General features: G+C 42.2%; 1 long non-coding RNA gene across 1 annotated transcript; it reads right to left on the bottom strand.

The window, feature by feature from the left end:
- Positions 1-214: 214 nt before the first annotated feature.
- LOC309962475 lies at positions 215-7,043 on the bottom strand. Its single transcript, XR_014326247.1, has 3 exons — positions 6,904-7,043; positions 3,483-3,637; positions 215-756 (listed from the first exon to the last, which is right to left on the bottom strand). It is a non-coding gene; the product is annotated as an uncharacterized lncRNA (long non-coding RNA).
- Positions 7,044-10,178: the final 3,135 nt, after the last annotated feature.

Raw genomic sequence — 10,178 nt, 5'->3', positions numbered from 1 at the left:
GTTTTATGTTAACTGAAAAATCTTTCACTTTAAAGATTTTCACTTTCATGTTTCCCAGTACACTCAAAGTCTGACACAAGGAGCACCTCGTCTCCTATCTCAAAACTCTGCCTATTGGTATAAACAGAAGTTCAGATCCTTGAATTCACAACTCAACTTGAAAATCTTAAAGCTCCTTACAAACACACACACACACCCCTCTGCCCTGCCAACCTGGATCACTACCCTTATATAAGGAAGATACAACCAAAGCAAGCACAGAGATGGTTCAAGTTACAAACAATTAAAATATATGTGTGTATTGTCAAAAATGTTATCAGCTACTAAAAAAGAAACTACTGAGTAGGAAGTAGGACATCACAGATAAAGTTTGAATTCAGGATTCTAATAGGCTTTATTTCACATGTAATATAACATGGATAAAAACTAGGCACCTATAAGGTTCTAATAAAATTTTATTTGATCAAGAAAAAAATGGTGTAGAAATAGCTTTGATTTTTTAAATCCACTTAATCTAAATAAGGCAGATGACCAACTTCAAGCATCACAATTATTCAGCATAAAGAACCTTTCTTTAAACATGTTTCTCATCTTCCACAAGAAAAAAAAAGTCTAGAAAAAAACCAAAACAAAACTTTTGTTTTTTGTAACATATTCTAGTTCCTTAAAATGCCAAGAACAATCTGCTGGAACTAAATTTCAATAAAGGGCAGGATTTACCTCAAGGCCATGTTCACCTGCAACCTGCTGATAAATCTGTTAAAAAACAAAACAGAAAAAGATTTTTTAAAAAAAATCAGACCATTGTAGCCACAATCCCTCATACTGGGCAAAAGATACCAAAATCTGTTCTTTTCTTAGCTTTACCTATATCACTTTATAACTCTTGAGCAAGTTATTAACATAATCTTTGGCTTCCCCACCTTAACAAAGGGGAAAGAGAATATGTAAAACCACCACAGAATCCTGGTGTAAAGTAACACGGGTTTAATAATTCAACATACTCAGAATTTAAGGCACCTTTATTAGATGAGATTGTAAAGCTGGTTAGAGACTTGGGATACAAAATGACACTGGTTTCTGGTAAAATTAAATTGCCTTTTATTTGGAAAAGTGTATGTTTAATAATTGACTTCCTGCTGATTCAAACAATATGCAATCACTTGTACACATGCAATAAAGTAATTTCTGAAGCATGTGCTTGGTCATCAATTTGCTCTTCTCATCCTCCAAAATGTGTTAAAATCTTACGTGGCTCACACAGTGGCAGCTGCCCCCAGCACAATTCACCATGATGTGGCATTCTGTAAATGAGACTAGGCTGGTCTCTATCCAAGGTTTAGCTACCAGAAGACTTCCTGGGGCTTCCCTTGTGGCACAGTGGTTAAGAATCCACCTGCCAATGCAGGGGACAAGGGTTCAAGCCCTGGTCTGGGAAGATCCCACGTGCCGCGGAGCAACTGAGCCCGTGCGCAACTACTGAGCCCGCGTGCCACCATTACCGAAGTTTGCACACCTAGAGCCCGTGCTCAACAAGAGAACCCACCGCAATGAGAAGCCCATACACCACAACAAAGAGTAGCCCTCACTCGCCGCAACTAGAGAAAGCCTGCATGCAGCAATGAAGACTCAACGCAGCCAAAAGTTAATTAATTAATTAAAAAAAAAAAAAACTTCCTGGACCCTACGAAGACTGTACTACAGGAAAGGTCCTCTCCTCCACTTTCCTAACCAACTTCTCCAACTTCTAGTCACCTTCCTATCAATTAGAGTAAGATTCTCATGGGTTCACTATGTCTTTCTTCACCCTGACTCATCTGTAAATTCACTACTCCTATTTTCTATAGTAAGACAATAGAAAGTGTATAACTGCTGTTGGTAGATAAGTAGGTCTTGAATTCAGTTTGCAAACAAGACCTGTTCTATCTACCTTTTCATTTAGGAGGCTAAAAGCAGAGTCAGCTTGACTTCAAGGACTCTAATTTCTTAGTCTCCAGAAGAACATGACAAGTCCAGCTTTTAAAACACTGTCCTCTAGCATGTCAAGATATTGAGGGAATGGTAATCTATTACTTTTATAACTTCAAGCTTTAAGAGATTTGAACTCTTGCATATGCTTGCTTCATGGCAACCAACGCTTAATGAATCTAAATGCAAGGTAACAGTTTGTGGGCTTCCCTGGTGGCACAGTGGTTGAGAATCCGCCTGTCAATGAAAGGACACGGGTTTGAGCCCTGGTCTGGGAAAATCCCACATGCCATGGAGCAACTAAGCCCGTGCGCCACAACTACTGAGCCTGCGCTCTAGAGCCCATGAGCCACAACTACTAAGACTGCGTGCCTAGAGCCCATGCTCCGCAACAAGAGAAGCCACCACAATGAGAAGCCCGCACACCGCAACAAAAGGTAGCCCCCTGCTCGCCACAGTTGGAGAAAGCCCGCGCACAGCGAAGACCCAACACAGCCAAAAAAACAAAAAAGATAACAGTTTGTGATTTGGAAAGACGACACCCAGTCAGCATCTTTTCTGTCAGTTAGGAAGTATCCCAGAAGGAGCGTAACCATGAGTTGGGCACAGCTATGCCCCAAGTTAGTAAAATGTCCCAAATATTTTAGAAATGCTACTGAACAGGGGCTAGTTCATGTCTTTCTACTTCAGGGCTTGTTTTCTGCTATTCCCCAATCCCAGAAAAAAATTAAGCCCAACTAATTAATTGCTTTTTCTTCATTTTTCCCACACATTGATAGATTCAGGTTTTTCTGCTCTATTTCCACCTCACTCAAATCCTGGTAGAATTAAACTATCATTTATTTGAGTTATGCAAATTCAACTAAACAGTTTGCAGCTGATTAAAACAACATGCAGTCATTCAGACATAACCGGTAAAAATGTTTTTATACAATGAACTTGGATTCTAACCTTGCTGTCTCCCCTGTGCTCATTCCTAAGCCTAAATGCGGGTCTCTTCTTTGAAAGCAGCTTACGACATGTCCTTATATTCAAATAGACTGGACTGGAGACAAGAATATAATCCATTCACTGGGAAAGAATCCAACCAACATAGCTGAGATTTCCCAGCTATGCATTTAAACAAAGCAGGAACTTACTTTTTACAAATGGATTTACTGAGTACACACATCACTTCTTGGTAAAGCCATCCTATTATTCAGCCACACAGAAAGATTTCTACCCTCTGACTTCCCTTCATATCCCAAATACCCATCCAATTAAGGGGGAGGGGGCAGTGAGAGAGAAGGAAAACAAGAGAAGCACGATCCAAAAATAAGGAAAGAGCTCTGGAAAAGACACTTGATAGTGTCTTTTGTACAATTTATAAACCAGCCACAGATTCCTGGGAATCTGGAATGAACACCACCCCCACCCCCAGCTCCTGGCCCACCCAAGTAATGCCTGTATAAAAGTTACTTCTTAGAAGCACTGCTTAATTCCTCCCTCTCCCAGGCTAAGTTCCACATACTCACCTCCTTCAGAATACTTAAGTGGCTATACTGCCACCATGACCTGTGTCTACTCCGCTTGACAGTAAGCAAATCAAAGGCAGGAACTGTGCCTTCATAATCGCTGAATGATCAGAACATGGAAACAACAGTGTTCTGCTTTCACAGAGCTTATATATCTGAAAAGAAAAGGAGACATCAAATTGTCTTCCAAATTAAAAGAAAAGCCTCTTTATTAGAAAGTAGCTTTCAAATCTGTGTGTACTGGTAGGAGCAGGGGGAGTACTTCTCAACCTTTCTTCTGTTCCAATACACCTGAGGGATCTAATACATAATCCCATTAGTTAGCAGTGCGCCATGGTGACTTATAATATGGGCAGAGTGGGAGGGGCTTAGAAGAATCTAGGGGGTGGGGAAGATGTGTGTGGCCTAGAAAGCTCCTCCCCATGACTGCAAGAGATCTTTGACACATTTAATATTATAGTTTTGACTACTCTTAATTAAGAGAGCCCAAAGGTCTACAATATGTTTACTTAAAATGCTCTGAAACATAAATTTGGTTCATATCCTCTGGAGGCTGGTGAGTGGAAGCTACCCCCTTGGCCCTGAGCTTGACAGATGTTCTGATATCACAGCACAACAGGACTCTGGCTCTCTGCTGGTCTTAGAATCTAAGACTTTGATGGAGGAAGTTATATGCCGTTGAGGTAATGAAAAATTTAGGGACTTACAAAGATCACAGGCGATTCCTTCTCAAATGTTGTGTCCTTTTTTTTTTTAATACTTTTTTTTTTTTTGGCTATGCAGCACGGCCTGTGAGATCTTAGTTCCCCGACCAGGGATCAAACCCGTGCCCCCTGCAGTGGAAGCATGGAGCCCTAACCACTGGACAGCCAGGAAATTCCTTTAAGTGTCTTTAAAAAACCATTTTATGGGAAAGATGTCCTCACAAGTAATACAAAGTAACAATTACAGTAGCTCAATGCCAAACAACAGCTCCACTCCCTGAGACAACCTTGGCCAAATTTATGTAATACCCGCAGGGTGAAAAATCAGAAGGAGGCACTCCTCATTACTGAAATCTCATCCTTTCCTAAAAAGTTGATGGCTGGCTAGAATTTTCAGGTGGCATCCTATGTTTCACTACTTTAAAGCAGAAAAATATGTTCCCAGCCCTTCAGAGAACTTCAAGCCAATTTCCCCAAAATAACCACATATAACCGTCAAAGATTTCTGCAAAAGAGAAGGCGTTTTAAACACCAATTACCTACTTATGTAATAACTATGAACTCAGTATAATTCCAGTAGAAATTATAGAAATATAAGACTGTCCCTGTTATTCCTTTTTTTTTGCGGTACGCGGGCCTCTCGCCACTGTGGCCTCTCCCGTTGCGGAGCACAGGCTCCCGACGCACAGGCTCAGTGGCCATGGCTCACGGGCCTAGCCGCTCCGCGGCATGTGGGATCTTCCCGGACCGGGGCACGAACTCGTGTCCCCTGCATCAGCAGTTGGACTCTCAACCACTGCGCCACCAGGGAAGCCCCTTGTTATTCCATTTTTAAGGTGATACTTCTGCTTATGTCACAATCACTTGCTACAGCAATCATCTAAAATTTTTTTGAAACATTTGTATAGAGCAGTTATTCTTAAAAGTCTGGTCCCTGTGAGGGCCCCTGAGATCCTTTCACTCTAACAACAGAATGTGTGCTTATATATTCTTGTGTTTAAAGACACCTCTCAGTTTTTAATTTCTAATACCATAAATACTGATATATATATAACACACATAAATGAGAGCTCTTTGGAATCCTCAATAATTTGTAAGGGAGTCCTGAGAGCAAAAAGTTTGAAAATAATTTATATAGAGTAACAGTGGGTCCCTCACAATGAACATCTAGTTGAATGAGTTTCTAAGTGGAAAGACTTCCCCTGTGTGATGCTAACAGTTTTCAATATTTGCTAATGTTCAGGTTGTTTTCTAGACCTCTTAGGCTTTCCCACGTTCCTACAAGACATTTCCACCTAATAATATGGAAAAGATGAGAGAGAACGCACAATACTTTTAAACAGCACGAGCACTAAGTGCAGTATTACTTATGCAGACAGCTGAGGTGTGACTGCAATGCCCTCTACAGCATCTGCCCTGGACTTGCGGGCAACTTACGAGTTCTTTATAGCTAGTTTCTGATTCAGACAGTGTTTTGAGTAAACACTTCCACAGATTGTTACAGTAAATATTCATAGTGAGAACTCAAATAGTTAGTGATAAGTCTTCCAAGGTGAGCATATACCTATGAACACCAGGCCTTTCTGTGTAAAGGTATGTAAGAGGTACGCAAAGTTTCATCTTCACGTTTTGTTACTACACATATGTTCCTGAATAGGAAATGATAGATGCATCTACATCTATAGAGTATCTAAAATGTAAATAAATGACAGTTCTAACTCCTGACACATAGTGACTTTGCCTTTGATGGATTCATACTGCACCTAAATGTACACCACCACCCTCTTCACTCCTGCTCACTTCCCCCCAAAAAGACTTGTTCAGCAATCCAAAGAGATGGTATGGTGTGGAGGAAAGAATTCTGGGTTGGAAATGAAGAAATGTCACTTCTAGTCCCATCTCTATCACTAACAACCTGTGTTACTTTCAGCCTGTCTCCTCTCAAAGACTGAGCTTCAATTTAAGATGAAAGGAGGGGGGACTTCCCTGGTGGTGCAGTGGTTGGGAATCAGCCTGTCGGTGCGGTGGACGCGGGTTCGAGCCCTGGTCCGGGAAGACCCCACATGCCGCGGGGCAGCTGGGCCCGTGCGCCACAGCTACTGAGCCTGCTCTCCGGAGCCTGTGAGCCACAACTACTGAAGCCCGCGGGCCTGGAGCCGATGCTCCGCAGCGAGAGGCCGCTGCACTGAGTAGCCCAGGCACCGCAGGGAGGAGTGGCCCCCGCTCGCGCAACTAGAGAGAGCTCGTGCACAGCAGGAAGGACCTAATGCAGCCAAAAACAAACAAACAAACAAATAAATAAATAAAAGATGAAAGAAGGGGTATGGTTCCACCTCTAATACCAAGTGACTCTGCTGGCCGATTCAGGAAGCTTAAAAATTACCAACTGTGAGTGTACTTTTTCAAATTAATGCAACAGGCGCTGCTGCCTCAAGCAGGAATCATCGATTAGAAAAGTCTGGGTTTGTATAGACCTTCACGTTGCATACCTTCCTCAACACAGGATAGCACCCATGGGAAATTTCACCTACTGAATTTTTTTCTTAAACTGCATTCTGAGTGTGGATTTCTCCCTTTCACATCTATCCCCACGACAGCTCCGTGAACTACCAAGCTCGTTTTTCATTCGAGGTCCAGAAAGAGGAGGACAATGACTTAGTAATGAGACCTAGGTCGCCGGTGGCGCTGACACGGCGACAGATACACCGACCCCTCACCTCTACTCCGGTTCCCCTCCGCGTCTCCTGAAGCCCGACACTCCAGCCAGCCTGCCTACAAGGACGCTGTTGTCATCCGCCTCGCCGGGTGGCCGGAGATCGGCCTTACTTTACGTGGCAGAAGACGCCTGCTCTCCGGTGTCCGATCTCGGTGGCAACTCCTTTCTTCTTCCGGCGGAAAAGAGCTCTTTCCGCTTTCCGGGACGCCGGGAGGAAGTCCCGCCCCACGCAGTAGCGTGGGGTGGTGCGTCGCGTCGAGGCGCCGTGCGCAGGCGCGGAGAGAACTAAGTGGTTGACGCTTTCTGGGAGGGCTGCCGTACGCCCGGTAGGGTGGTCTAGAGCAGCTAGGGACGCGGGTTGGGGGAGGGGTGTGTTTGTTGCTGGGTCCACGGCCGGAGAGGCCTGGGAGTCGTTCAGTGGGGCTTGAGAGAGCGGGTTGGAGACTCCATCTATTCAGAAAACAACCCACTTCTCCCACGGGGATCCTCCGGGGAATCGAGGCCCACTACCCCCCACAACTGCCCGTGTTTCTGGCCTTGCTCCACTTGCCCCTTGCTGTATTTAGTTCCTTACTGTCTTTCGTTTATCTGTGTAGCCCCGTATCTTGCCGCAATAATGGCTACCATTTGCTGAACGTTGGCTGTGCATCTCACAGCAGTAGCTCATAAGCGCCTGGTAATTCTTGATTAGTAGGACTGTTGAAGCTCACTCATTCCTTTACCACCGCCGGGATTGAGCGCCTACGTAGTCCTGGGCTGGTCTATGGATATGGAAGTCTTTGGGTTGGGAAGGTAAATTAGAAATTAAAATTGCTGTTGTCTTAGTTTCCTAGGGCTGTCATAACGGAGTGACACCCATTGGGTGCCTTTAAACAACAGGTATTTATTTTCTCACAGTTCTGGAGGCTGGAAGTCCGAAATAACGGTGTCAGCAGAATCATGTTTCCTCTGAGACTAGGTAAAACCCTTCCTTGCCCCTTCTTAGCTTCTGGTGCTGTCCAGCAATCCTTGGTGTTCTTTGGCTTGTACCTGCCTTCCTCCAGTCTCTTAACTCTTTTCTCATGTTGTGGTCTGTGTCTCATCTCTTAAAAGAACACTAGTCCCGTTGGATAAAGGGCCCATCCTACTCCAGTATGACCTGATCTTAACTAACTACATCTACAATGACACTACTTCCAGATAAAGTCACATTGTAAGGTCCAGGAAGGACATGAATGGGGTGGGGGTGGGGGGAATGTGACACTGTACAACCCAGTATAGCTGTCAAAGAACTTAAGAAGTAGGCAAGCCAAACGCTGACGATAAATAGCTGTAGTACAAGTGAATTCAAATATAATTTCATTGGATCTGAGAACTTTTCATGGACATTTGGTCTATCCCCTTGATAGGTGGGTATGATTTGGATGTGCCATCATAGACCATCATAGACAGCATGCTAGGCAGACAGACATCACAGACAAGCACAGGTTGGAATGTAAAAAGAAGTTAGGTTAAAGCAGGAGGGATCTTGAATACAGGCTGGAGTTTGCAGTCTGTTTTGTATATAAAATGAATAAATTGAGTGCAGGGGAGTTGTGATTTGAAGATTAATTAGCAGCTTGGGCCAGACTTACTTTGTGTTACTTATTCCAGTTTAAGAAGTCGTATACCCTATCCTCTGAGCATATCCTGTGCTTTTTCATCCTGGTGTCCCTGATCATGCTGTCCTTTATTCCTGGAATGCTACTTTCAAGCTGCATGATTTTTGCTTGTTGATTTTTTTTTGTCATGGAAATTGTGGTGTGAAATGAGGTGGGGGAGGAGAGTTGTTCAACTTTAAAAAAATTTTTTTAATTGAAGTATAGTTGACTTACAATGTTCTGTTAGTTTCAGGTGTACAGCAAAGTGATTAATATATATATTTATGTATTCTTTTTCAGATTCTTTTCCACTGTAGGTTATTACAAGATATTGGAATAGTTCTCTGTGCTATACAGTAGGTTCTTGTTGTTTACCTATTTTATATATAGTAGCAGTGTGTATGTTAATCCCAACCTCCTAATGTATCCTTCCCCCCCCCTTTCCCCTTTGGTAATCATAAATTTGTTTTCTATGTTTGTGTCTATTTCTCTTTTGTAAATAAGTTCATTTGTATCAGTTTTTTAGATTCCGCATATAAATGATATCATATAATATTTGTCTTTCTCTGTCAGACTGACTTCACTTAGTATGATAATCTCTAAATCTATCCATGTTGCTGCCACACATGACCTTATTTCATTCTTTTTTATGGCTGAGTAATATTCCATAGGTATATGTATGTGTGTGTGTGTGTGTATATATATATATATATATATATATATATATATATATATGCGCCACATCTTCTTTATCCATTCATCTGTCAACGGGCATTTAGGTTGCTTCCATGTCTTGGCTATTATAAATAGTGCTGCTGTGAACATTGGGGGGCATGTATCTTTTAGAATCGGAGTTTTTGACTTTTCCAGTATATGCCCAGGAATGGGATTGCTGGATCATATGGTAACTCTATTTTTAGTTTTTTAAGGAACCTCCAGACTGTTCTCCATAGTGGCTGCACTAATTTACATTCCCACCAACAGTATAGGAGGGTTCCCTTTTCTCCATACCCTCTCCAGCATTTATGATTTGTAGACTTTTTGATGATGGCCATTCTGACCTATGTGGAGTGATACCTCATTGTAGTTCAACTTATTTTGTATTGTTAGCATCCCCCTGATAGAAAAACCTGATAAATACGGCACAAGGGGAAGAAAAAAAAATACTAGAGACCAAACTCACATAGATACAAAGCTCTAAAGTAAAATATTAGCAAATTCAATCTTGCACTTCATTTGGAACAAGAAAGCACTTATGAAATGATTTAATATTAGAAAATCTGGGACTTCCCTGGTGGTCCAGTGGTTAAGACTCTGCCTTCCAACGCAGGAGGCATGGGTTTGATCCCTGGTCAGGGAACTAAGATCCCACATGCCGCGGGGTGCGGCCAAAAACTGAAAACAACAAGAAAAAGAAGGAAAAGAAAATCTGTTGCTATAAATCATTTGTATAGTTTAGAGGTTTAAAAACTGTATGATCATCTCAACTGATAAAATGTTTTCTGAAAAAATTCAGTATCTACTTAAAACACTTTCAGCAAAATTGGAATGGATAAATAACAGTTGATAAAAGGCACCATAAATCTATAGTAAATATTGTACAGAACGATGAAACATTAGAGAAATTCCCATTAAAGTCAGGGAAAAATGGATACCC

This window comes from Leucopleurus acutus, assembly GCF_964270905.1.
Source record: "Leucopleurus acutus genome assembly, chromosome: 1".
NCBI lineage: Eukaryota > Metazoa > Chordata > Mammalia > Artiodactyla > Delphinidae > Leucopleurus > Leucopleurus acutus.
The sequence above is the reverse complement of the archived record's forward strand: the minus strand, read 5'-3'. Positions and strand labels throughout refer to the sequence as shown.